The 27,767-nt window shown below is 43.8% G+C and overlaps 1 long non-coding RNA gene across 1 annotated transcript; it reads left to right on the plus strand.

The window, feature by feature from the left end:
* LOC121659652 lies at window positions 1-27,767 on the plus strand. The gene is made up of 3 exons (XR_006014408.1): window positions 1-336; window positions 15,847-16,072; window positions 27,645-27,767. It is a non-coding gene; the product is annotated as an uncharacterized LOC121659652 (long non-coding RNA).

The following is a 27,767-nucleotide window of genomic DNA, read 5'->3' on the forward strand; positions in this document are numbered from 1 at the left end:
CATATCCCTACCCCGGACCCCTTCTGCACTTTGTGACGTGGTGGAAACCTTTCCTCCTCCCAGGCCCTAACGGTGCAGGATCCAGAAATGCTTCTCAGTGCTAATAAACTGTTACTGAATTTCATGTATTCAAGTGTTTCATGTTGCAGTTCTAAAGAAAACCCTTTAAAGTATGATGAAAGCAACACAAGTCAAGCTGATACTGGCAGCTGGAATCCCTGACATCGGGCCATGAGCACAGGCAGAACAGAGGAGAGCCAAGCTTTCATCCTGCAGTTCCTTATCTTGGGAGAAGAAGTGGTCGATATCCAGTGGTTTTAATAAATTAATCTTCAGGTAAGACTAATTTCATCTAGTTACTACTGCCTGGGAGTGAGCTATATGGTGTTAGCCACATTCAGTAGCCATCTGAGAGAGGCAGGGATCTCCAGAGACCCCTTGGTTCCACCTTGTTACACACCTGTTGTTAAGTGAGAGAGGAGTCAATTCATCATCCTGTGTTCTGAAGACTTAAACTGTTGCTATCACAAGATTTGACTTAATAAGGCTTGTTTGTAGGCAGCATTTGAATGAAAACATTTCATTTAACTTGATAAAAGTAGATGAACGTTATTTTTGGGAGGACTTAAAACTGTAGTTTTTGCACACAAAGTTAATTGAAATACTCATTTTGCTGCTCCAAATGAAAATAAAGCCTTGAGTATTTCTCCTATGGCAGGTTCTGCTGAAGCTGGTTGTGAGAAATTCCTACCTTCAGAAATTGATGAAGAACCTTTTGAATTTTCAAGTTAATCGGGCTTGATGGTTTCTGTTCCTTTCTCTTTTTGTTTGTTTTTACATTCAGTCTGGTGAGAATTACTGATGGGCAGCGTGCTATTGAAAAGCAGTCAGAGCCAAGGGATGTGAGAGCGAGATGTTTTATTCAGTGTCAGGCTCCTGCCTGCTTGGTTGTGTGCAACACAGGACTGTTGACAGTAGTCAAACAAAAGATTGCACTTTGGCCTTAAAATGTAGAGTGCAACTCTTCAGGAAAAAGATCCTGAATCCTTATTTTTGTAGGCACAACCAGTGGAGGTTTTTTTCCCCAAAGCTAGCAAAGTGGCTAAATTTAGGTCGATTTTTGTGGAGATGGTGGGAAGTGGTGTTATTGTGCCAGTAGCTGCCAAAGCTTTGAGTTGTGTTCCCAACTGCAGGGTGGGCAGAGCCAAATGTGGTGAAGGTTGAAAGCTTTTTATTGTGGGCAAAGCAGCACACTGCCTCCTTCATTTTGATTCAGAAACAGCTGTATTGTTTTAGCTGAAAACTAAAAAAAAAAGAAGCTGCTGGACGCATGTGCCCAGCGTGTAAACTTTCACCCTAGAGCTTGGCAACAGCATAAATAACTGACAAAGGGCCTTATAATGGAAAGAGCTGTGCAACTTCAGTAATGATGACTCTCATCCTTCAGATACATTTAAATGGAAACATCCAATGTCCATTGTTTTACTGGGTTTCTTGCTTGCAGCTGGCATTGTTTCTTTAATATAGAAAGAAATGCTGGAGCATTTTGTTGGGCAGAAAAAAGAAATTTCTCTACACTGAGAATTGTGCAACTTGGCAAATGTTGGCAGAAAAGCAAGAGCAACTGTAAAGTAGCCTTTTAAGTTAACTCTGGTTTCTGCATCTCAAGCACAATTTATTTATTATTGTATATTGAGCCGTTCTGGACTTATTTTTGTTTTAACTGCCATATTGCTCCCATAACTTTTGTAGGACATAGATCCTTTACAGCTCCCAGGAAGGGGCCCAGCTTTAGTGGCTGTTTCAGATCTTTCTTTCAGTGAACCAAAACCCAAGTGCTAAAACTGGACCTTCAGTTTCAGCGGCAAAAATGGATCGCTGCACATCACCAGAGACACCTTCCCAGAGCAGATCCTTTTCTTCCCATTCCTCAGTAAGAGTGAGATTGATTGAGGGAGGGTTATCTGTTATATCTGAGAGGAAAGGAAAACAAAGAAGAGCTTGTACATCATTGGCCTGGGCGTGATGGTAACTGCATTTCATGGACAACTTGTTGCTAATATTTTTAATAAGCGTTTTTAAAAAATGCTGGTATGCTATTGAAAACTAGAGCTATTTCTAATTATTAGGATTGCAAGATCAGGTTTCTCATATTTAGCTCTACCTTCTTGCTTTTTCCTGCTTCATTTACAAAAATAAGCTTTACACAGCAAAATTAGAGAGCAAAACACTAATTAATTGTTTGTTTGGGCAAGGCAGGGTTAAAAATCCAGCTCTCTGCATGAACAAAGGCAACTGGATTTTTGATTTAGCAATGTCTGATGCAGGGGATGTTCTTACTCCAAATTCAGTCACCATGGAAACAAAACTTCTCTTTAAGCATGCTGTATCTTTGAAGGAGCAAGAGGTTCTTTTTGGCAGACATTTTTCCATCTTCTTTGTGGATGATGAATACTTCTGGAATGAGCCACTTTCTTCTGTCTCCTCTGAAATGCATTGAGTTTCTACTGTGCAGTAGACAGTGTTGCCCTTGAAACAAAGGCACCACTTCTCAACATGTTTCTGAAATCTCAGGAGGTTTAAGATCTCTTTTTTCCTCCAAAACTATAAAAAAACCGAGAAGATTCACATGGTGTGTTGGTAAGAATTTCTATTAAAAGTTGCTTTGACTCTCAGAGGTAGCACAAGCATCAAGTAATGTGAAAATTGCTATGGTAACTACTTTTATTGTACTCTTAAGTAAAAAGTCGCATAAAACCTGTGCAGACACTAGTGAACAAGTGAAAACCTAGGGCAGAGCTCACAAAAGTACTCTCCACGTTGTCTATCTTATTCCTGGAGTAGGAGCTGTGGGTGCCTGGTGCTGTGCATGGAGGGTGATGACCCAAATGCTCTTGAGTGGCTCTTGATGCTCCTGCTGAAAGGGCTGACCATGAACCACAAACAGAATAATTGGCCCAAAAAAATCAAATGCCTAATGCTGAAAACTGTGTGGCTGGTAATGTAGGAATAGTAGGCTGGTAATGTAAATGGAATTTAGCACACCTGCCTTTCCCTCTCCAGAGTTCAAACCACTCAGCTGATGTGAAGAAAATGTCTTAATTTTTTCATCTGAAGAGCCACTGATAAACAGAGCCATGTCCTTCCAACTGTGGTGCTGTAAGGGTGATGTGGAAATGGGGACAGACAGGAATGGGCTGATCCATCTAGACAAGGGTTCTCAAAACTTGGCATCAACTTTGAATGTGGAGAAGAGCTTAAAAAGCCCAAAAGAAAAATCTTGAGAAGTGCCTGCCTAAAGGTATTCTTTCATTTCATGGGGCTCACTCAGATGGTTTTTGTTCAACTCATTGTCACTGCTCTATGGAGAGGAACATCTCTAACATTCAAGATATCAAAAGATGTTTGTCTTTTCTAGGATTTGTGTTGCTATTCCTGAGATTTGTTAATGCTCACAGGCAGACTCATGAGGACTTTAGAGCTGATTGTAGTAAATCAGTAGCAAAAAGACTGAATGAAGTCATGGCAGGATTTTAATTGCTTTATGGCAATTGGTAGAATCAGCATTCCTGGACCTCATTATACTAACTACTCTGTGAAAGTTAAAAGGAAAAGATTCAGTTCTTGCTCCAAAGCTTTATAGTCCAAACACAGGTTATGCATTCTGGAGTGCAGGGAGGGGGATTGGCTGCTGCAACGTGCATTTGGATTCTCTGATGGTTTTGTGCTGGTGGTAACACAGAAAAGAGAACTGGTAAATTCCAGTGGGCCCTTTATAGCAGGGTCTGGACAGACGTGCCAGCTTTCAAGTGTCACTTGTGTTTGAAGGATCCAGTCAGGAATTTTTCATATATGGTTGGGACACTGTTTAAAAATAGGAAAAGGCTCTCTTTGAACATACTTGTAAGCCACCACATGTTTGCATGTCTTACCTTGTCCAGAAAATTGTTCATGTCTGTTACCTGCTTAAAGGTCTGTGAACAACCTCTGTTAACAACCTCTGTTAACAAGCTACAGCTGCACACTTTTAATGTGTGACATTTTGGCTTTTTGTACCAGATTTTTTCTTCAGACAATTCTGAAAGCTGCAGAGGACTGAATGTTTCATAAAGGATTATAGATTTTGGTTCACTGACCCCCTCCCTGGCTGCACACAGTTTCATCAAACTTATAGCAAGCTGCTTCAGGACTTCAGGTTTAGGCCAGGGGGTCGGTGTCTGCTATGGTTCAGGATAATAACAGTTGTGACAGCGTCTTGCTCTGAACAAGACTCTCCAGGGCTGCCTTAGCAGAGGCCATTAGAAAGAAGCAGATGTGTCTCAGTGCTGCTTGGATTGCTGCAGGTATAAATCCTATTACACAGCCAGAAAGGCACCTCGGTGCCTATTTCCGGCACAGTCACATAATGAAGCATTTCAGAAATTTTGTTTATAGAGAGCTCTTCTTTTGTGTCTTTGAATTTATAACACCTAAAGCTTTGACATCTTGCTGCTGCATTATTGATACAAATCATGAACTTATTGTACTCATTGTATTGTATTGTCCCCTGTGTTCCCCAAGGGGGAAATTACTCATTGTCAGCTCAAGTCTTATGCTCCTATTGGAACTTCTTACTACTCGTGTTTTGCTCTGTGGAAGACTTTTGCCTACTAGCAGTAAACAATACAAAGAAACTTCAAGGTTGGGTGATGTCAGCAAGAGGTCTGTGCCACATTGCTATTTGGCTTTGTCAAAAAATTTATTTGCTAAAAGAAGCTATGTATGTCATAAAGAATTTGGGGATAATGTTTTAGGTATTGCTGTATTGGGTGGATTGACTAATTCAGAACAGCCTGTTATTCCTGATAGATACAAAGATGCTACAGTCTTGAAAAAAATACATCAGGGAGTGTGGGAACAGTCAGTAGATGAATGGATATAATTGCCAGTCTGGCAGAATTAAGGAAATGGGCTCAAAAGTATCTGGTTTACAAAACAGACCCTACCTAGAAATACAGGTGATGTAAGCACAAATGAGCAGCTGTGCTTGGGGATATCACTGCAGGAATTGGAGAGGCTTTCAGAAGCTGAAATGTGTCAGGTAAGGAAGAAAAAGGGACTGTACACATTGCTTTTGTGTGTTCATTTGGATGTATTACTCTTTCCTGTAACTAACTAAAAACCTGGTGCTCAGTGAGCTGGGTGGTCCCCAAACACCCCTGGAAGAAGCTGCAGCTGCTGCAGGGATGCCACAGGAAGAAAGTCCAGGAAGAATGAGCAGGTAGCTGGAATCCAGATATTTGAGTTTATTCAAGGGCCTAAAGCACAGTAATTCCAAGGTCCAAAACCTTCCACTGAAGGGGTTCATCTGAACGCAATTTATGTGCAGTTTTACATCTCCGTGTGCTGCCTTGGCTCAGGGTGGCTGCTCAGTGCCTTCTGTGTGCTCCCTGCAAAATTCTGGTGCTAGTCCTGTGTCATTCTAGGAAACTGAGTGAAAATGAGAGGCCAAAGACTAGAAATCCTGCATTTTTTCTTTCAGCTCACCACACAAGTGGTGTTTGGGGATACTACTGGTAGCAGCAGGTTTGGAGGGTATTTCTCTCCCTGGAACTGAACAACTTGGACTTGCAGCATTAAATCCAAAGTACAAACTGTTGTGTTTGCCAGCTTGCAGACGCTGAAACGTGTAGGGTAACGGTGAGAGGCGTCAGAGCACATAATGCTGTCACCTTGAGAGTGGAAAGGCTCATGGCACTGAAAATTCATAGAAAGCATCACCCAGAGATGTGATGCTGCAGTGGAAAAATCATGATATTTCTTTATTTGACCAAGTCATCTATGAAAGGCCATAATGGCATAACTCAGTGTCATTGACCTCTGCTTTTACAGAGTGTTTTAATCTAATTATTTCACATGGCCAGAGATGGCTTTAAGATGTTTGACTTGATTTTTTTGAACAATGGGTCTGTCTGAATGTCTGTCCCTTGTTACAGTAAATAATCTAATGTGTAAAGATGCTAAAATCAAATTAGAGGCAGACAGACTTCAGCTCAGCCTTTCTGTCTGCAGGCAGGAGGAACTGTGCTGTATGCCTTAAATCTGAAAGCCAAAAGGGCTTCCAAGAAAGTTACTAGTAGAATAATGTAAGAAAAACAGCCTGTGCTCAGCAGCCTCATTGTTTGTGTGTTGAGAATCCCATTCAACATTTAATCCAGCTTTTTGTGCTTGTAGTAGTAAGAAATACTCACTGGGGAATGTTACAGTGGAAACATTTGTAGGACAAATTTTTTGTAAGGACAAAAACAAGCTGCAGAGGACAGATGCCAAAGCATTGTGGCTTTTCAAAATTACTGTGCAAACGTAGCAAATGAAGTGATTTTTTAATTTGCATGATACCTTCTGATCAGTATTCCATGCACTGACCCCCAGAACTAGCAGGGTGGCCATCCTGGGCCACACTTTGTCCTCTCCAGTGAGAGGGGGTGTCATGATGGGCGTCCCACTCCTGCTGATCTGCCAGAGGGCTGCGTAGTTTGGATGCAGCTCTTTGCTTTTATTCCTCAGTTGCTGTGGGGACTGTTTCTTCACACCCCTCAGCCATCAGCCTCGTGTTTCGTGGGCCAAGGGTTACACATGAAATAGGGTCTAAGTGTGTTTTGATGCTCACAGCAGACACTCAGTGTTTGCAATGCACTTTCACAATGCTGCGTTTGGCAAGAGGGGTAACACAGTGCCGCATGGAATTAATTTCCTGAAACAGTGGAAGCACCTACTTTCTCAAGTATTTTTGCCACTATTGAAACACTAAACCACTTGTACAACAGTTGCTGTTTGCTGTAGCTGGTGATTCCCTACTCCAGAGGCACATAGGCAGCAGCAGCCTGGTACCAAGGGTGCACTCAGATCTGCAGCCACAGGCTTTGGCAGCAGAAAAGATAAAGCAACATTCAGGAGCTGCCTCAATCAGTTGGGCAGTGCTGCCTGGTGTTTTGTACAGGGCACAGAAAACCAGGAAGGCAGGAAGGAATCTCACAGGCTGAGGTTGTCATCTTTCCTTTCAATCCAAACCCCCCTTCCTCTCGAGGGTTTAGAGCCTATGGTGACCATAAGCAGGCTTCAATGGGCTCCTTCAGGCACTTCCAGAGTGAGGAAGAATATCAATTTCCCCCTGATTTCCAGAGGGAATTCAGAGTCTCTGCTGGCCTGAAGTGTTGCTAGAGGCTTTTGACCACGTGCTGTCTGTTATTTGAACTTGGACACTTGGGATTTATGTGCGAATGGTACAACTTGTCACTGGGGTGAGGTCTGGATTTCAAAAATGGATGGTGTGGCTGGTCCTGTGCTAGCTGGTGTTCAGAACATGTCTGTGGCTGATTGCTGAGGTCCTCTCCAGCCTCTCGGCAGGAAGAACAACTCCAGTTCTTCCTCTTGGACAAGTAAATGTGCATGTGGGAGTTCAGTAAATTCAGGCACTCTTTGGAGGTCTCAACTTGTGTGGGTGAGGCCACTGCTGAGAATGATGAAGCTGTGGTCCATCAGATCCTCTCACTGCATCCCCTGCTGAAGGCAAATCAGCCCCAGCAGGGAAGGGAAGGACACACTGCTGGGGAAGTTTGGCCCAAAGTTTTTTTTAATGTCTCCAGCTTTTCTCTAATCCCCAAGCCAAGAAGCTAACTGAACTTTCAGCCTCTTAATATGAGTGGAGAGCATCCTGAAAATAATTGCTGCAAACAAAATTAATCTGGCCCTGCCTGCAGGACACCCCTGAAGGATTGCCTCCAAAGTGCTTGGAGTTAGATAAGAAGTAAGCTCTCTTTAGTGATGCGTGTGCTTTCTAAATAAACTCCTTTTAAACAGACTTGCTGTTTAAATCTGTTTATTTACTGTGGCACATTGTGCAGATTATGTTTTAAGGAGCTCAGCAACCAACATCAGAGCTTTTACATAAGTGAGATCTGAGGAGAAATGGGAGTGAGATTTCAAATATCCCATTAATCTTTTCACTTTAGGTCTGAGCCAGCTTCAAATTGCACCAAGCTGCTGCCAAGCGTGAGTGAGTTTCCATCCAAATAAAGGAGACTTGGCAGGTCTGAGCTGAGTCTTTGTTTTCAGGAGTGTTTCAAGGAGAGTGGGATGGAGTGGTGGTGGTGGAGGCTCTGCCGAAGCGGCGCAGGGCTCCGTGACTGCCGTGTGCCAGGCAGCCCCAGCTGCACACGCTGAAGACACTCCTGGTTTTTACATTTCTTTGCCTATGTTTTCAATCTGTGTTTGCAGAGGTGGCTGTTAAATGTTTATACATGGGAGCCTGGAGTTTGATGTGACTTAATCCTACACATGTGCAATTCAGCATCTGCCAGCCTCTGGGATTTAGGCCTTCACGCCAAGGCTTTACCTCAATGGGAACTGCAGGGTCTTGCAGCTTTTGGATCAAGTTCTGCTCCTGTCCACTTACAGTGGACCTGAGTTCATTATATTGGTCCTGTGTAATGTGAAGGCAGAGGGGTTAGAAGGGAATAACTGGAACCACGTGCTGTGAGCAGGGTGCTGGCAGCGCTGCGGCCGCCAGTGCCCTGTGAGGAGCCGAGAGGAGGCCTCTGGGCCAGGGGCCGGGTGCAGCTGCAGTCTCACAGCCTACCCAAAAACCAGAATGGCCTCTCTGGTTTTGCCTTTTATTTCTGGGGTTGTGGATGGAGTCAAGCCTCCCCACTTCACAGAGGGCAAGCAAGAGCTGTCTGGAGGGACAAGCTCTTGAGATTCTGCTGAGGGAGAGGGAGCTCCCTCCATCCAGCATGTTACCAGCTCAGGATTTGTGCATGCAAAACCCCTCCTGGTTTCTGCCTGCTTTGTGTTCTCCACAGTCAGCTGTTTGCAAAGTCTTCCCAAACACTCTTTCCTTGAATTTTCCTTGAAAGAGGGACTTTATGACAGGAGAAGTGAGGAGGCCATGGCTTCTCTTGTCTCCTGCAGACATAAATCAGGGTATCTGCTGCACAGTGTGAGCATTGGCCAGCCTTGCCAAGATTCCAGGTATTAGTCTGGAAGTATTTGGCTGTGATCTGAGTGATGACATCCACCTAAGACCTCATTTGCTGAAAAGCACTTACTGCTTCTGGGGGCTTTGGAGTATTTGTATCACTTCTTGGAGAACCTAAGGATTGAAAACGAAAATTTTTGGAGTTTTACCTGTCCTCGTTCTTCCTCCCCTGTCATGCCCTTCCCACTCCAATGAATGTTTTCACTGTGGATATAGGGACTGTGAGCAAAGAAAATAATTGAAGAATTCCCTAGAAAACACTGGTATTTTTGGCAGACACAAATTTTGTTAACATCTTGGAGGCTCTATTGCCTGGAAAGCAGGTCTCGGTACCTCTGCTTTGTGTTCACACCATGACTGCTGCCCTCAGCCTGACTGCTGACTTTGCTAAGCTAAAGCATTAAAATAAGCTAAATCGTTTGGTGCCCACAGGCTCTTTTCTCTCAATAGCATCTGTTTGATTTTAAGATGGCCCAAACTTCTTCAAAACACAGTAAAATTATGTAGCTGGATAAAACCTTTTCCAGGACAGTTTTTGTGTACTTTTCCAGCCCAGTGACTCACACCTCTTTGTGGGGTTGTGGCACTAGGTACCTGCTGCTTTTACTTCTCTGCCTGGTAACGCTCTTGGTTGTCTGTGGACACAGTTTTCTCCCCTTTTTTTCCTACAAAACTTGGTGGAGAAAAGCTGCTGTACTTGGATTTCCCTTCATCCTCAGCATGCGTAGAGCAAATGCAACAACAGATTGTGGTACATTCTCCCACCCAGAGCTTTCCCACTTTTTATGGATCTCTGGGGTGCCTAAGGCCTATTTCTGGCATTCCCTCTTTTCCCTTTCTGCTGACCTTGGCTCTCCTCACACACACTCAGCTATTCCCTGAAGTCAAGCAGCACATCATCTCTGGTGCCTGTGGTACACACAGGAAGCTGAAGTGCACAGCTTTTCCACACCTACAGAATTAGGTGTTAGCCCCTTTGTATGCCTGTGAAAAGCCAGCACTGGAAGGAGGATGGAGACTTCACAGTGTTATCACCTGTCTGGCCACTTAGCTAAAATCCAGTCCAAGTTTTGCTGAGGCAGAAACTTGGCCACTGAAGCAGCAGATGCTGCTGAATTTCTGAATAAAATGTCACTGTGTGTTGGCACAGAGAAAGGCGTGTAGCGTCTTGCAGAGCAGCCAGCAAGGACAATATTCCTGTCTGGGAACTGAGTGAATCAGGAGCAAGCCCATGTTTTCTGCTCCTGGTACCTGGGTTGCCTGTCTGCCTCCTCTGAAGCCGATCTGTCGCTCTGGCAGAGCTGCTTCTGAGGTTAATCTGCTCTCAGAGAAATTGGAAGCCAAGCAGCAACTTAAATGGGCAGCCCAGGGAGGGCTTTTTCCACAAGATTGTCTTCTATTGATGCTACACACTGACACCTGCTGAGGCTTGTGGTCCTTGTGCCACCTTCTCCATAATTAACATGACAGAAAGGACACATTTTATCATCTGAGTGGTTTTTAGGGGAGCTGTACCTTCTTTAGGAACAGCTCAAACAGGTCCCCCTGTGCTAGATAAGAGGCTGCTTCCCAGAACATTCCTTTTGGGAAGAGGATTTGTATGTAGAGGAATTTCATCTTGGGTGGAATGAGGAGCAAACGCAGGTGTCTCTTTTATCGCTCAGCTTGCTCTTGCAATCAAAGTTTCTTTCTAGTAAATGCTGGTTTGTTCTCAGAGAAACCTTGGATATGATAGATTTTTTTAAAAAAAGGATTTTAGGACTTTGGAGAAGTGCAAAGTTTTCTCTACAGCACACCTCTTAATCCCTGGAAATTGAGCTGCCTGTGCAGCAGCACAATGCAGGTGGGTCAGGAGGGCTGGTGTCTCTCTGGCTCTTAATGCTGTGCCAGTGTCACTCATAGCAGCTGCCCTTCCCTTCCCTGGCCATCTCCAGCCCTCCAGGATGGCACTCAGCCCCTGTGAGAGTGTGTGTGCAACTCATTGCTGTATCTGATCCTGAAAAGAACCCCAAAAGTAGAGTGTAATGTTGCTGGGAGGAGTGAAAATTGCATCAGTTTTCAGGGCAAAAGAATGTCAACAAACCCTTCTTGAGCAGAGTGTCTGATGAGGGCCGGACTGGCCCTCTGATTCTTTCTCTCTCTGTCTTGTTCAAATGTGTATTGATAGGCTTTGTTTCTTCCCTCACCTTGGATAAAACCCACCAACCTCTACTGAATGCCTGTTGGGCTGTTGTCCCTTAGCAGTCCCTCAGTCAGGAAAAGGTTCTTTCCCCAGGAATGGTGGGGGGCTGAACAGGCTCCCCAGGGAATGGACACAGTCCCAAGCCTTACAAAGCTCAAGAAGTGTTTGGACAAAGCTCTCAGGCACGTGGGGGGATTTTGGGGTGTCCTGCACAGGGACAGGAGTTGGACTTTGGTGATCCTTGTGAGTCCCTTCCAGCTCAGGATATTTTATGATTTAATTACTTGTATTTTTGGGTGGTCACATGCACTCCAATCCTCTCTGGCTGATGCCCTTGTTGGAGGTATCATTGCTTCTGTGGAAGGTGGGATTCAGCCAAGTGAAAAGTGCTGCAGCCAGTGAGAAGGCCTACAAGAAGTCATCATCTGTACGTTGATTTCTTTATTTTTTCTCACAGCACAACTTGTCTGCTGCCTTTCTGCTGCTTCCGAAAGAAGACAGGTGTATTTGTTTCCTTTTTGAAGTAGGAAATTTTAGGAAATGTGTTTTTTGTTTTGCTTGGAGGTACCTAAAAATTGTTACATTAATTTTAAGTCCAGTGTTGAATAATAACTGCCTGGAGGTTTGTTACTTGTGTAGCAGGTTGGTGCCTGATGTGATTTTAAAAATGACCAAGACCCGAGAGCAAGAATTTATAGAGAAGAGATAAGAAGATTTTTATTAAGAGAATGTGCTTGCCTTTCAATTTATTTTTTTCTCCTCCTTAATATTATCTGGGGCCAAAAACATCCCAGAATTTGGATTGTCCTGAACATTGTCATTCTCAACAGCACTTTCAAGGGCAAATGCCTCCTGAAATGCTGAATAACAGGTCTTGTATCCATTCTTCAGAGAAAATCCTGTGCAGTGCCCTGAAATTCTTTCTCGTTCCACCATCTCCTAACCTGGAATGTAATTTTCCAAATAAAGTGTCACTGATTCTTCACCCAGCACACAAAAGACTGTAAAATGTGCATCCCTCAGGGTGGGGTTTGGACCCTTTTCTTTGGCTGGGGCTCATTTGGTTGTCCAGGTGCACCTTGGTCCTTGTTGGTGCCTCAGGTGCTGAGAGTGCCAAAAACAATCTCCAAGCCTGTATGAAATTGTGCCCTGTTATGCTTCAAGCTCAAAAGCCTTTTCTATGGCAGCTTCGATGTTTCTGTAGTGTTAACTATTTTAAAATTATTTGTCTGGATGATGTGTGAAGCTGAAGTTTGGAAAGAAACATAAAGGTAGCTGCTAGGAAGTTTAAAGCTTAGAATAGTGTAACGGTAGATAAAAAAAAAAACTTTTTTGTTTTAATCTTAGTTGTTCTAAAGTGGATCTGATCTTATGAGATAAGGGAGACTTGCTTTTGAAGCAGAAAGGGAAACAAATATGCAAATAACTAATGATTGAGGAAGCATACACTTAAAAACTCCACCACTCCAGCAGCGTGTTCAGGAGATCAACATGCATATCCCAACAAACTCTGTTAAAGCTCATGGTTTGTTCTGGGGGAAACCCAAATCAGCTCAAATGCCATCAGACAAGGATCTCAAATAGTTGCTGTATTTTGAAATCCAGGCCTGCAACTCTTCTGGTTATTGATAAATGTGTATCCTGTACATACTGGGATGTAATGGGAAGACTCTCTGCTGAGCAAGGTGTTCTCTCTGCTTCATCCCTGCAGTCCTTGTTAGCTGGGCCCATGGGTCTAGATACTCTCCTGGGTTTCTGCAAATGTTCTGCAATTGTTCCCAATTAAGGGGCATGATATTTGCTTTGGTCTTTTTGATCCTTTAAAAAACACCACCAGCAATTTAGATGTTTATGGCACATTTAATACACTTGAACTGCTGTGCTACTGCTATATCATGTCTGCAAATCCCATGCACTGTATTGTAAACAGCAAATTGTGGTATTGGCATTTCATTTTAACTCTTGTGATAGTCTCTTGCAGTTCTAACAGTAATGGTATCCTGGCTACTTACCATAAATGTTGTAAGTTTAACTAAGAGTCTTTCCAAATAGAACTTGGGGGAATGTGTAGTAAGAGCATGAGAAGCAGAAACAAGCACCATACCTTGGGGGTAGCACAATCTATGCTCTCTGTGAGCAAAAGGATCCTTGCAGCTGTGGTAGATCCAATGAAATGGGATTTGGCTTTTTCAGGATTGGGGGAGAGAATTGTTGCTTGTTTACTGCTGTGATGCTGCTGTTGGTACCCAAAGAAGGTGATGTCTGTACATTGTTCAGAGAGGACTGCACAAGGGCACCTGCATATGTGGGCATTTTTTGGGATACCAGCAGCAGAGGTGACTCCTCTGCACCCCCTGCAGCGCTGCTTTGGCTGCTCAGGCGGTGCTCATGAACCCTCCCGCAGTTGTTTACAGCAAGTCCTGCTTGAGGGGGTGGTTGCCAAGGGTTTTACAGCTTTAGGGATGTGGCATCTCACCAGTGACTTGCTCTCCAAGGCATTCCTAGTGTTAGACGAGAAACATCCAAAAGAAGTTGAAGTAAAGGACGGGGATGTGGGGTATAGGTGACTTCTGTCCTTCAGCCCAAATGAATGCAGTGCCTTGGACTGCTGCCTTGCTCTGCTGCCAAATGTAACTTGGATAAGAATTAGAACCAGGTTCTTGATGGTTTGTAATCACATAAGATCTCATGATGCTTTTGAAAATGTGTAGCTGCTAACCCCAGCATCCTGGCCACTTTCCAGCTCACAGAATTACCGTCTGTCTTTCCTGCTCGCTTCCGTCTACACCCCTGTAGTTTCAGTTAGATAAGTCATTCCTTACTTCTCTCCAGAAAAATGCACAAGCCTGTGTTCTCCCCACAGAGAAAACCTCCAACATCCATGGTATTTTTTTTTTATCTAGACATCATTTGCTTTACATTGTTGTTTTGTTATCTAATTAGTATTATCCTGTCAGTGCACCTGATGCGAACTGTCTAGTTCTGGGGCCTGAAGGTTTGCAGGGAGTGCAGCACACAGTTAATTTATTAATCTTCTAAACTCTACACGCAGTCAATTATTTAGACTGGGCGTACCAGGCTTCTCAGTGGTGATTTTTGTCCAGAGGATGTTGGTTTACTCACCTGTACATGGCGATACAAACATCAGAAGCTGGAGTCCTTCATGACTCATTTCTGGCTGCCGCGTGGTTTTTGCAGAGTGTTTCGAGGAGCACTGTGGGGATGCTGAAACAGGGTTTTCTTACCCTGCTGGTGAGCAAAGCACATGGCATGGGCTGACCCAGTGTTCTGGAGGTGGTTTGGGATGTGGGGAGTGTTTCAGAGTGGCTGCAGCAGTGCCTGGCACGGTGACATGACACTAAAGGAGCTGACCTTTGTTAGGCTCCAGCCGTGCGTGTGGCGGCCTCAGCCTGGGCTCCAGAGTGGGAGATTTTGAAGTCCTTAAATGGCTGATTTTTCCTGATATGCTGTGACAGTGCCCCTGTAAAACAGTCTGAGCTTCGTGACTCACTGCATGTGATAGCAGAGGCATTTCTAGTGCTTTTCAAACTCAAATGACTTTTTACACTTCAGCAAAGAAAGCAAGTCCTTTACCCTGGGATGTGAGCTGTGAACAGATGGACAATGATTTTTCACCAGCCAGTCTGTTGTCAGAGCAGTGATTCTCATTGACAGAGAAGTTAATAAACATTAGGAGGATATTCCACAATTGACATCTCCAGTCCACTGCCTTAATACTGGTTGTAATTCAACTCAGGACCTTACAGAATCTTGTGTTTCCCAAGCTGTCATTTGAATGTGTTGGATGGAATTAAATCCAGTCTGGTTCAGATGTGGAAAAATTGATCTTTACTTTCTGTATTCAGGCAGGATTTGGCTGGGACTGTAAATTTTTGGAAAGAGCCTGTGCAGCTACAGTATACTAATGGTTTGGTACTTAGATTTGCTTATGGAATACACAAAAGGTGTGATATAAATAAGAAAAGACTACATACAACAATGGAAGAAAATCAACTGGGAATAAAAAACTGTTCTCAGAATCTCTTAAAAACACACTGTTTGCCTAAGGAGGAGAGTTTAATTAAACTCCAGGGTGAAATGCATCCCTGGGGAGAGGGCCAGCACATGGCTTATGAATCAGTTGCACATTAACCTGTTTCTTCTAGTTTAGAAACAGACGTATGGGGTAAGTGTTTGCTTCTCTGGTCGATTGCACTGAACAAATCAGTGCCCCTTGATGTGTGCAGGGGGATGGTGTTCTTTAGGACTTGGGGTGGTTTCCTTCCTTTTACCCCTCTGTTCTGTTTCTCTTCAGCAAACCCCAGACTGGTTCATTACAAGAGCATGGGGGGACAGGACAAGGGGGAATGACCACACGGAAGAGAGTAGGTTTAGAGTAGATATTAGAGAAAAATCCTTTACTGGGCGGGTGATGAGGCACTTGCCCAGAGAAGCTGTGGCTGCCCCATCCTTGGAGGTATTCAAGGCCGGGTTGGATGGCTCTTGGAGGAACCTGGGATGGTGGAAGGTGTGCCTGCCTGTGGCAGGGGATTGGAAGGAGATGGTCTTTGAGTTTCTTTCCAACCCAAACCATTCTATGAGTGTTTCTATGATTTCCCACTTGATGTTATTATCTTTCTCCTTTCAGCTGCTGAGGAAAGCTGCTGACCTCCACTGCTACCTTGTGGAAGTCTGTGTGTGCCAACAGCCCTGAGGGAGACCCTGAGCACCCTGTGCTTGGAAGGAGAAAGTGCAGAGGCAACACCCAGAAGTGTCTGAGCTCTGCAGAGGATTGGAGCAGGTGACTTGCGTGTCCCAAAACAGCTTTATGGAGGATGTGCCAGTCTGGGGACCAATCTCGGCCTCAGAGGAAGGTAGGAGAAATCATGGTATTTACCCTGTAGAGAGGAGCACCTGCTCAGTGTTGCAGAGTACTCTTTGTTCTGATGAGAGCCTGTGGAAACACTGGAATAAAACCATTAGGATGTTGTGGCTGCTTCCTGCCTTACTTTCTTCACAGTCTGTTGCAGGTGTAATGAAAGCAAATGTGGCCCATTGGGCAGCTTTCTACTCAGGGGGGTACTGTGAAGGCTGTGATACCTATTAATTTGATAAAAATAAGTACGGGGCAAATCTTGATCTGTTCCAAAGCCATCTGTGGAAAATGATACATTCTCAGTCAGATCTGCTTTCTGTGGTTTTTTAGAGAAGTGTCTTACCAAGCCTGATGAACACAATTCTTTTACGTCTAGTATAGATGAAAGGACATCATTCTGCTTCAGAATTATGGCTAAGTAAGTGAAGTTGTTAGGAAAAGTCAGTTCTTTACTAGCCCTAAGTAGTCTTGCTGGTAAGACAGACAGTAGCAGGGAACAGATAAACAGTACAAGCAGAAGTGTGTTGGCAAAAACATCACACTTTGAGATTGAAGTAGTATCAGTGAAAACTTTGAGTATGAAGAGAACAGGCATGTGCCAGAGAACAAAATCTTTCTGGCTAGAAATTGCCTAAGTGAAAAGACAAAAACCAGACCTTGGAATGCTACTGATCAGGCACTGTGTTAGGTAAATAAGCTTGGGAAGGCATTAAAGCAGCTTGAAAGAGCCCTAAAAGTGAGTGATAAGTTTTTTGTGGCAACTGAGTGTTTTCCTGACTCGTATTAACCTGGACTTTTGCAGGAAAAGTGGCTTTATGGAAGTTCAAATAAATTCTGTGTGTGTGAGCAAAGTGGTTGTACAGTGCAGGTCTGGGAACACCAGGATCACTGATTCCTGTGTGTCCTGTATGGACAGCCTCTGCAGGTGAAGGGAGAGCTCTGGAGCCCCAGGCAAAGTGATCAATAACCACATGGAGCCCAACATTCCTAAGACAGATCTGAACAAGTTTATTAAACCTATGCTAATAATATAAATAAGTGATTTTCTGAGCTGAAAAATCACTGCATTCTACAAATCCCCATTTAGTTCTCTCTGGGTAAAATTGCATGGTAAACATAAGCAAAAATCCATGTCTATTACTTAGAGCTGATTTAATTTTTCATACAAAATGTTTCAGTAAAAAGGAAATAAATTGGGCAGGGCGTTTTCTATGCATGGGGGCTTTGCAGTGCAGCATGTTTGTAAATAAGTGCAGAGTTTGGCATTTCACAGGATCAATAAGGCACATTATAGAAACTCGGAGCCAGGAGTGTTTCCCATCCTTTGTGTGCTGGGAAGTCTGGGAACAGATCAATGAGTTTCTATCAGCATTCAACAATGCCACAACATCTCTCTGAAGTAATTGGGCAATTCACAGAATGAAAGATGCCATCCAAAAGCTCTAATACGCGTTTCTGTAGGAGGAACATTTATCTGGTATTGAGGTGTTCTGGAAGATCAGGCAGTCATCCTTCTTTTTCTTCTTCTTCTTTTTTTTTTTTTTTTCTTTTGAGGTAATTCACTTCCTTTTAAGGTTACAAGTAAACAGACTTCAAAATGACAGCAGAAAGGAAAATGTTGTCTTCTCATGGCTTCACCACTGATGCACAGAACAGCCTTAGGTTGGATCACTTCTTTTTGCCCAAGGGCTTTGAAAGCAGGTCTGAAGCTTTCATATTCCAGTGCTTGCAATACAGATGGACCAGAGAATGTCTTTATGCTTGTTATTATTTATGTCTTTCAGTGCCTGGAAGTGAGATGTGCTTGGTTACTAGTGTCTCCTGTTTCCCTCCTTTGCTGCTGAGCTGTGAACAGTTGTGCTCATAGGGGAAGGAGAGAGAACAGGAGGTATTTGTGCTCAGGACTTCCCCACAGGCAGCACGCAAGTCCCATCCCTGTGTGTCTTAGTGAAAATGCTGTGAGCTGCACCTCTGTGGTGACATGGGGAGCAGAGCATCCCCCAGTGAACGAGGGCTGCTGGGTTAAGCCCAGCTTGTGATAAGAGGAGGGTCTGCATTATGTTCCTGCTCCGTTAGAAAGTGTCAGAGCTGCTTTGGGCTGAGAATTGCCATCAATGCCAGAAAGGAAGAGTGAGAAATACCAAGCATGAAGGCTCCTGAGACTTGTCACTATCACACCCTGGTCAGAGACCTCAGGAGTTTTGTGGCGTGGCCAGCTGAGAATTGGAAAACTTGAGTGCAACATCCCCTTGTTCCTTCAGTCATACTCCATACTTCAGCAGCACAGGAGGAACCTCAGGACAGCTGTGGGCATCTCTGTGGAATTCGATGACTCTTTCTTGTGCTGTCACCCTCTCTAAACTGAATGTGAAGTTTTGGCCTGAGAAAAATTGTGCCAAATATTGGAGGTTCAGGCTGTGCTCCAGCCCAGTGGCCTCTGGTCCTGCTCAGAGCAAGAGCGAATGGAAATGGCTCTTTCAGCCTGAATTCTTGTCTGGGAGGGGTATTAAAATATGTCACACTGGGAACACACTTGAATTCTTAAACACAAATCACATTTGAAACCACACAGATCTGAAATTATCAGGTAGGTTTAAGATCTAGAAATTGTGTGTGTAAAAATCAAGTGCAAGCAGCAGTGAGTGCATGCAATGGCTTTTGCTAAATGTCATCTGTTTCTGGAGAAGGGATACCCAGAGGGTGGGTAAAGGGTGTTTGTGGTGCTATGTGAAAATTAAAATCAGAAACTGAATTAATCTCTGCAATAAATTCCTGTTGTGGAACTGTTTCAGGAACGGCACTGGTTTGGTGTGTAGAACCCCCTCTAGTCTAGTGGTCTTTTCCTTCCTCACCAGTCAGAAACTGCTGGTTTAGTCCTTTTTTCCATTATTTCCACTTGCAAAGGAGCATGTGGCCACCATTGCTTTTCTAGTGTGCTCAGGCATCACTTTTAGGAAGTATACAGCACAGAAGGGGAATTACCTTCTCCACCCTTCCTCCCCCAACCCTTGGACCATCCTTTCTCTCCTGGCTTTATCTCGATACATGCCCTGTATCAAATGGCATTTCCTAGTTCAGTGCTCGTGTGGCCACGTCTGGGAGGTGCAGTGGCAGCGTGGTGGCATCCTTGGTTCCTCTGAACTCAACCTGTGCAAAATGCAATCTGTGCAGAATGTCTGCAACGTGAGCATGTCAAGCACAATCATTATCAGTGGAAACACAGACCTGGAAGAATATTATTCATTACAACATGGGGGAGATTGAATCAAACCCTGTTTTATTTGTTGAGGTAGGAGGTTTCTCCTCATGGTGCCAGCAAATTCTTTATTTGCCTCACTAAGGTATTCTTCCTAGTTCTGAATTCTGAATGGCTTCAAAATAAAACTCATTTTAACTGTGCCAAATACTTTCTGTCATTTCTTCCTTCTCTTTCAGAAGTGAATCCCTTTATTTTTCTCATAACTTAGTTCTAACTCTTGCAGTTCATAAATTGAAGGGGGGGATTGCTGGATTGCTGCTTTGTTATAACATGAAATTCACTTCGTATGTAAGTGTTTGTTTTGATATCTGCTTCAAAAGTCAGTCCTGAGCTCAGGAGAATGAACCATTATTTCTTTCAAGCTGATTTAGTCCAAGTGGAAGAAATTGCCTCTCTACTGCAACATGCACTGCAGAAACAAAGAGCTCTTGGATAATTTTGCTGAGGTTGCAACAGGGTCTTGCTTATAGTGCAGAGCTGATATTTATTGTTCAGCATTTTCCAGAGAGCTTAATACATGGTTGCATATTAAAATAGAGATAGGAAAGGATAGTCTGTGACATGCAAGGTAGATTTGACAAGAAAATCCCTTACATTGCCCAGAGCTAAAGCAACAGTGATGAAAATGAGGCAAACCTGGCTGATGTGCCTCAGCCCCAGGTGACAGAGGGATGATGTGCCAGGCAGTGTCTGCCCATGTTTCATAGAGGTGGCACCATGGGAACCTCCAGCTGGACAGTGATAACAGCAATGCACAGTAGGGCAGGATGTGATGCAGCCTCTCCCAAGACTGCCCTGGCCTTTGCATTTCAGCTCAGGGTAAAACCAGATTGTGGTTTGCTTTTCTGTCTAATCACACATCTTCAGGCACAGGTGCAAAAGAGGAGACCATAGAGAGAGGGCATCATTGAGCAGTTACATTTTCATAGTTCTTTATTATTATTAACACTATTTTTATTTCATGTTATTCAGCTAAAATTAGCATTCTGTCTCCTTGACTGCCATTCTCCCACTCCCTGGCTATTTGGCAGTTAGGGTTGGGGGTTTGTTGTTGGTTTTTTACCTTCCTCACTAACTGGGACATCAATTGTTTGAGCAAGAAGGAATTAGAGTAGGACAGATGGCACCACCTGCTGCTAATGCTTTGCTCCTTGAAAGGTTTCCTGGCCACTGAGTCCGTTTTGGGCAAGATGAGGAGGAGACAGCCAGGTTTATCAACTTTCCTTAAATCCAGAGAGTAGCTATTGTTCTGGTTCTCCTTCTCTCTCTCTCTCCTGTGAGCAGCACTGCATCCCATCTGCTGGTGGCAGGCAAAATAAGATCCCGTTTTCTTTGAGGCTTTAAGGTCTTCTGGTTCTTCTGCCGTTTCTGCTTCTGCTTTCCAGCTTCTGCTGCCAGCTCTGTGCCTTTTTGCCTAGTCCTTCCCCTCCTTGAGAGTCCAGTTCTGGACTCTACTGGCCAGTTAAGGGAGGATGCCAGCTGGGGAGGAGAAGGAGGAAAGAGAAGATGAAAGGCAAAGGTCAGGAATTGCTGTGGTCCCTCCGTCCTGTGTGAGCTGTGTCTGGCAAAGCTGCTGGTCCTGGCAAGATCAGTCTCTCCATGTGATGTTCACTGGGCTCCTTCCCACAGCTTACAGGGAGTTCTTGAGAAAAATGATACCCACAAACTAAACATGAAGAGTACAACCTACTCACATCTTTCCAAACCTGTTCCAAGCCCATTTGTCTAGAGTCTTTACTGAACCTGATTATGAACAAACCACAATAAAAACCCCCTGATTTCTCTTCATAGAAATTAATTCCAATGGAATCAAACAAAAATGAGAAATTTCTACTGGAGATCCTCAGCAATTTTCTTAGCTGAGTTGTGCCCAGCAGAGTGACTTTGGCTTGAATCTAAGTGAGGATCTAGCTCTTGTATCCAGTTATATGCAAAACACTCACTAATTATGTGTATGTCTCATCAGGTGCCCTGTCAAAAATCCCAAGCAGACTGGAAGTCAGGAGGCAGCTATGGTTAGTCAGGCAATGAATGGCACTATGTCCAAATATACATGGGAGCAATAAGCAGTCAGATACAAATGAATTTTTAATAATTACAAGTGGTAGCTGACATTTTTCCCCCCCTCTCTTGAAAATGGCATCTGCAGCTTCTGAAATGTAGAGAGGCATCTGTTGTTGGGGGAAACATGCTCTGAAGTCTCGTACTTTCTTTGCAAGGGGCCAGAGCAATGGTTCTTCACAGAGCAGCACTATGTTCCTTGCTTATGGGGTGTTGAAGAAAAGGGTAATTTTTCAGAATTATTATGTTAAGAGAACAACACCAGCACTTTGAGGCAAGGGCTTACTCAAATAAATAACCATGTAAAGAAATACTAATTCTAATGGATTTCCTGTACATGCCATATGGATGCAGGAATATTCAGGAAGTGACTCACCTGATTGTCCTCATCCCAAGTGCCTGCAGAAGAAGAAGTTATTAGAGAAAAGTAACTTTCTTTTAAAACAAAACAAAAAATCCCCATAAGAAACAAAACCATCAGAGGCTATGGTAGGCAATTTAAATACTTTTTTTTTTAATCTTAAAAACATATACCCATCTTATTCCTGGTGGGCTTTGCTTTAGATGTTTTTCCTAGAACTCTTCCTAATTAGCATACTGGCTGCCATTTCCCACTCTTCAAATTGCAGAAATCATCCACCTTCTGATTTCTGGCGACAACTTAGTAGGGAAATGTTTCTGGAAATCCCAGATTTTTATCACTACTTTAAAAACATCACATATGTGTATTCAGGGAAAAAAAAAAGCAAACCCATATTTTTTTATGCTGCAGCCTTTTTGAGCTAACTCCTCACTTTTGTCTACGCTAGTGTATCCCAAAAGGGGAGCAGGGACCTGGAAGGGCTGGCTGATGCTGCTGAAGTTGTATTACGATATTGCCACTAATCTGTCCCCCAGTTCTCTGCTTCAAGTCTGGTGTAATAAAAACATGTAGCAATGAAAACTCTGCTTTCAACGAGCTCAGGGTTTTGCTGTGTTTTGGGTTACAGCTGCAGGCTGATTTCCTTCCCCTTCATCATTCACAGATCAGGAATCCTTTTTCTTTCTCGTAAATTAACAGGAGATTTGGGAAAATCCTAAGTGCAAACACACTTCTGCCATGAACAGCACCAGGTACCTGTTCAGGTTGTGTTTTTTCAGTCCCGGTAAACTCCTCTGTAAGCTCTTGTTCTGACAAAGCATTCGCTTAATCTTTGCCCTATTAATTTAACCTAACAATCCATGTCGGTTCCTATCTGGAAAACCTGTGAAGAAATTGATGCAAAATGACCTCTTTCTGAAGCCTGTGGAAGAAATGCTGCTGAAGCTGAATCCTAATCCCATAGTACAATTTTAGTGGAACCGTAAATGGGAAAGCCGGGCAGTCCATCTGGAGGAGGCTGCCCGATGCATTAATTTCCCATTCCGCCAGCTTTCCCCACCTGCTAATGATGTGTTTGGCTGTGGGAGGCTGCCCTGCTGCCTCCACTGCTCCCGGGAGAGGGCAGCTCCGCTCCTTGGGATTGTGAGAATTCCTGCGGGAATTGTCAGCGAGTTTCGGGGTCGTTATGACCAAGCCAGGAAGCGAATCCTGAGTTTGCATCCTCATGGCTGTTTGGAAGTGAAGGGTAGTCAGCAAGGGGCTGCAGCTTTGGAGGGAAAGAAGGTATGTTCCCAACTGGAACATGGATTTTTAATTCCTGGCAGGTTGGTTTGTGGTGATCTGTGCTGTGGCTGAGCTACCTGCCTCCCGACTTGCTTGTCTTTAAAAAGGAGATCTCAGTCTCGGTCTTTAGTCCTTCTCTGTGATGAGGGAGCTGCTCATTGCTCTAAAGCCCTTCCTTGTGGCAGGATAAGGGGAATGGCTTCAAACTGAAGGAGAGCAGGTTTAGGTTGGATAGTGGGAAGAAATTTTTTACTGTGAGGGTGGGGAGGCCCTGGCACAGGTTGCCCAGAGAAGCTGTGGCCACCCCATCCCTGGGAGTGTTCCAGGCCAGGTTGGACAGGGCTTGGAGAAGCCTGGGATAGTGGAAGCTGTCCCTGCCCGTGGCAGGGGCTTGGAATTGGATGGTCATTAAGGCCCCTTCCAGCCCAAACCATTCTACAATTCAGAAATACATTCTAAATTCTAGATATATACAATAGGCTCATGATTTCTGGGAGAAGGTGGAAGCCACTGGAGGCAGCTGTTGGGGTGGATGGGATTGTTGTAGCTGCTGCAGAGATCACAGGGAGAAGATGCTACCTGTGACTTTTTTTTCCACATTCATAACACTTTCCAAAAAGTGAAAACTGGGGCCTTGGTAACATCAGGACTCAATCTTTCAATACACACCTGTCTTGAATTTTCAGATGAATAGAGGAACCACTAGTAAGGGCCAATAGAAAATGCTGAATGCTGGAGTAGCTCAGAACAGAGAAATGTATGGCAAGATCTTGATGCAGATCTCGAAAACTCTTCCTTTTCCCACTTGGTCTTTCATTGAATGCAAACTGGAATTTTCTTTAGGTTAGAACTGTGATATAACACATGGTTCTGAGGAACAGATACTTTGTTATAGAAAAAACCAGGGGGTTTCAATCTGTGAGCAGTCAAAAGAGTGATGATAGTATCTTATGAAGTGTGGTTTGGGCTTCATCTCATGTTTGACTACAGAAAATTGTTGGAGCACTGACAAATGGTGTTAAGGGCAGCATGATCTACAGCATTTGAGTCATGGTTGTGTTCTGCTGTGGGCTTCAATGTGAGTTACTGGATGGTGCATCAGTTTCACTCTCTGAGACAAAACATGAATAACACTGAGATCGAAAACTAGTTTTAAACTGTAAATATTGTTACTGTTATTAAAGCATTTTTCTTTTTCTCCTTTTTGTCTGTAGTCTCAGGAAGTCTGAATTACTGTCATGTGAATCTTTTCCATAGCTGGAAAGAAAAAGTCCATTTTGACTGGATTTTATAAAATACTTCCTTTCATTAAGATAAAAAAACCCAAATTAATTTGGATCAAATCCTTGATGCAGTCTGGAAAGAAGTCATTCCCATTTTTAAACATGTCTTGAACATCAGAGTAGCAAAGGAAATAAAGAGCTGGATTTATACAGAAGTGTGAGGGTGAGAGATGGGAAGCAGTGAAGGTACTCCTCAGATTGTGCACTTTGGGGTGATGGCCTTTGCTGAAGATTGGACAAAATCCTACCCCAAAGGACCTCAGCAGCCAATGTTCAAGCCACCATGGGCAGAGGCTGCAGGGGTGTTCTCAGCCTTTCATTAGTGCCCTTTCATTTTGTCTAAAGAACTTGAATATTCATGAAGCAGAACCAACCCCTCGGTGTCCTGCCTGTTAAGTAGATGCTCTAATCAGGCCAGAGGACTTTCCTTCCTCTGCCAGCCCAGCCACTGTTGGTCTGTGTTACAAACTGGATGAGCTCCAGGCAGAGAGGCTTGGAAGAGAGGCCCTGGAGTTTGCTTTCCTGCTTCCCTGGGCTGCAGAGTGGTGAAGAAGTCACTTTTTGGGGCTTCTCTAGAGGCATTTCATGCTCACCAAGAGGATGTGCTTGGTGGCTTGCACAGCCTCGGGACACACTCCTGTTCTATGGGAAAGCACTTCCTGGAAAAGGGAAGACTTATTTTAAATCCCTGCTGTGAAATAGAGAAGAGATGGATTTTCCATAGTCTGTGTAAATGTCCTCGTTGTGTTGGGTACAAGACTGGGAGTCTAGCCTGAAAATAAAATCATTTAGCTGCAAACCATGGGAGAACTCAGGCCCCTTTTAGAATATCACCACATAACCTCCTTCCCTGGATGCCTTTTCTCAGCATTAGGAAGAAATGTCAGTCCCTGGCTTGGCTAGCTGATATTTTGGGTAAGAGTTGAGTCATCATGTTCCCAAGCTTCTGTTTCTGCCTTTCCTATTTCTAGATAACCCTCTGAAGCCGTGTTAGCAGGCCTGAACATTGAGCTGTTCTGTGCATTGCCTTCAAATATCAGTGTTTTATCCTGGGCTAACTTGCCAACTGGTTGTTTTTCAGTAATTTGCATCTCTCATGTTATTTTTTCCCCTAAATATTAATTTAGCTCAGAAAATAGAGCACATTGTGGGTAATCTCAGAGAGCTGAGCTCTTCTAGAAGCTGATATGAGATAAGCTGGTTCTCATTCTGTTGCAGAGGGAGAGCAGAGGACCACACATGTTCATTTGACATCAGGAGCAATAATCTGGGTAGCACATGAAGAATTAACAAAGTTCAAGGCATCTGAGCACAACAGGGATTTTTGCTTTCCATTTGAGATTTTGAAAAAGCAATGATATACTGTTTAAGGTGATGAACTTTGATACTAATTTAGGTATTGCTTCAACAAGCCCTTAGCTTGGGTATTATAGTAAAGTGTGTTCAAATGGAAGTAGTCTCATATCCTAACAAAGCAATGAAATTAGAAAACCACTTCTTGATCATTTGGATAATAATAGCTTCTGATCTGTCCAGACCTTATCTATTGGAGAAGTCAGGTAGAAATCCAGTTGCATACATTTCCTCTTGCACCTAGAATTATGTGGGAGCAGAAGGAAACACAGAAAAGTGAGGAGCTTAGATCTTGGGAAAAGTTTTTAGTGAGGCTTTTTCAGGAGGGGGAGTGGGTTGTTAAAAAAGCTTTTTTTTGAGAAAACTGTGCTGTTGTTCATGTGCTGCTTGTGCAGTGGGACATGTAGGTGGCAGTGGACCATTGTAAGAGCTCCTGCTTGTTGTAACAAGTCTCAGATTACAAGGGGAAACTGAGGAATCTGTTGGAATATTTCTGTCTGGCACTCTTCATGCAGCCATTTGAGGACCTGAGTTCTCACCTCAATAGTGGAGTGCAAGTGCTGGCTTCGTGATCCCAAAGATGGCCCTCATTAGAGCTGCCAACAAAGCCCTGGCAGCCTGGCACAGTGTTGTGCTATGGGTATCAAGTGACAGATGAAGTGGGCAATAAACTTTATTCAGAGCTTTAAACTGTCACAGTCCCATCCAGGTAAGACCCCAGAAATTTATGATGATAATTTTGTTCTTAAAGTAGTAAACTTCATCAAATGCTGAAACATCTCCAGCAACTAAGACTCCAGACTCTTCCCCAAGGCCATGTAACTCTTAGTTACTTTACACTTGACTTAAATTACTCCAGTTAATATATCTGTCCTCTAACCTTTGCCAGAAAGGTCAAAATCATTTGCTAGCAAATGATAAACTCATTTCCTGCCCAAGGACTCTCAGGAGTATAATGATTTCTTCAACTTACAAATATATTTCTGACCAGTGTGGGCAAACCTGGTAAAGGATTTTACTTTCTACCACCTGCTGTGCCCTGTGTACTAATCCACTTCTACAGGGGCTGCTCATGAGCTGAAGAGAGTAAGTCCTGTCACTATTTAAAAATAAATAAGTAAACAAATTCAGTACAGTTAGATGCATTTCCATCTCCTTCCCTTTAGATGTGCTACGTGCCCTGTCAAATTACACCATGTGAAAGGCCAAGATAAGCAGGTTTCAGTCCTGCACCAGTGACAGGTTTTCCATGCATAAACCCCACAGCTTTGAAGTCCATTATCTTGCTGTTCTGGGTTAGAAACTTCTTTTCTCTTGGAGAGGGGACTCCCTGCATTCCACATCAGCTGGGCGTTCTCTCTCAGCCACAGGAAGGCTCCTCGGCACCAAAGCCAACTTAGTTTCAGGTCATTTGTGAGGGTACAATGTGTTTTATGAGTCAGGCTCAGGATCACTAAAGGATGTGGCTTCACTTATGAAAAGTCATGCAGGAGCACCGACAGAGCAGAGCAGCAGTGCTGGAGTGAGCAGCAGGCTGAGGGGGAGAGGTGGGAATCCTCCCCTGGCGCTGGCCCCAGTGGATGCTGCAGAAGTTGTTCCCCTTGTGGCCTCTCCTCTTGTAACCCACAGAGGAGCCTGCCTGTGATTTCAGAGGTCAAGGTTAGGATCTCTCACACTTGGCTCACATCTGGGTATCAGACTGGCAGCTTCCCAGGGCAGGTGTTCTGTGCAAGGAGGAGGTTCAGCACCTGCCAGCAATCTGGACTTTGAGGTGCCAACTTGTCTGGTTTTTGTTGGCAATCCTGCTTTTGTGTGGAAATACTGTTGTGCCCTGAGGTGTGAGCAGTGCATGGCTCTGGCTGTAGCTCTGCTGGAGTCATGCACTCTCGTATATTGAATGTGTAATTTATTCATACACTCAGATGTGTCCTATGCAGGACACATTTATTTTGTTTTATTTGTTTTTCAGCTCTTGCCTCAGTAACTTTCTGAAGACATGCACATTCTCCACATAAAGGAAAGAAGAAAATATATTTAATTTGGTTTCCTCTAGAAGCTACACCCTTTTGGCACAGCTTTCATTTACAACTGC

Source organism: Corvus kubaryi, unplaced genomic scaffold (assembly GCF_017639235.1).
Source record: "Corvus kubaryi isolate FWS band 111438036 unplaced genomic scaffold, C.kubaryi_AGA036_p1.0 124, whole genome shotgun sequence".
Taxonomy (NCBI): domain Eukaryota; kingdom Metazoa; phylum Chordata; class Aves; order Passeriformes; family Corvidae; genus Corvus; species Corvus kubaryi.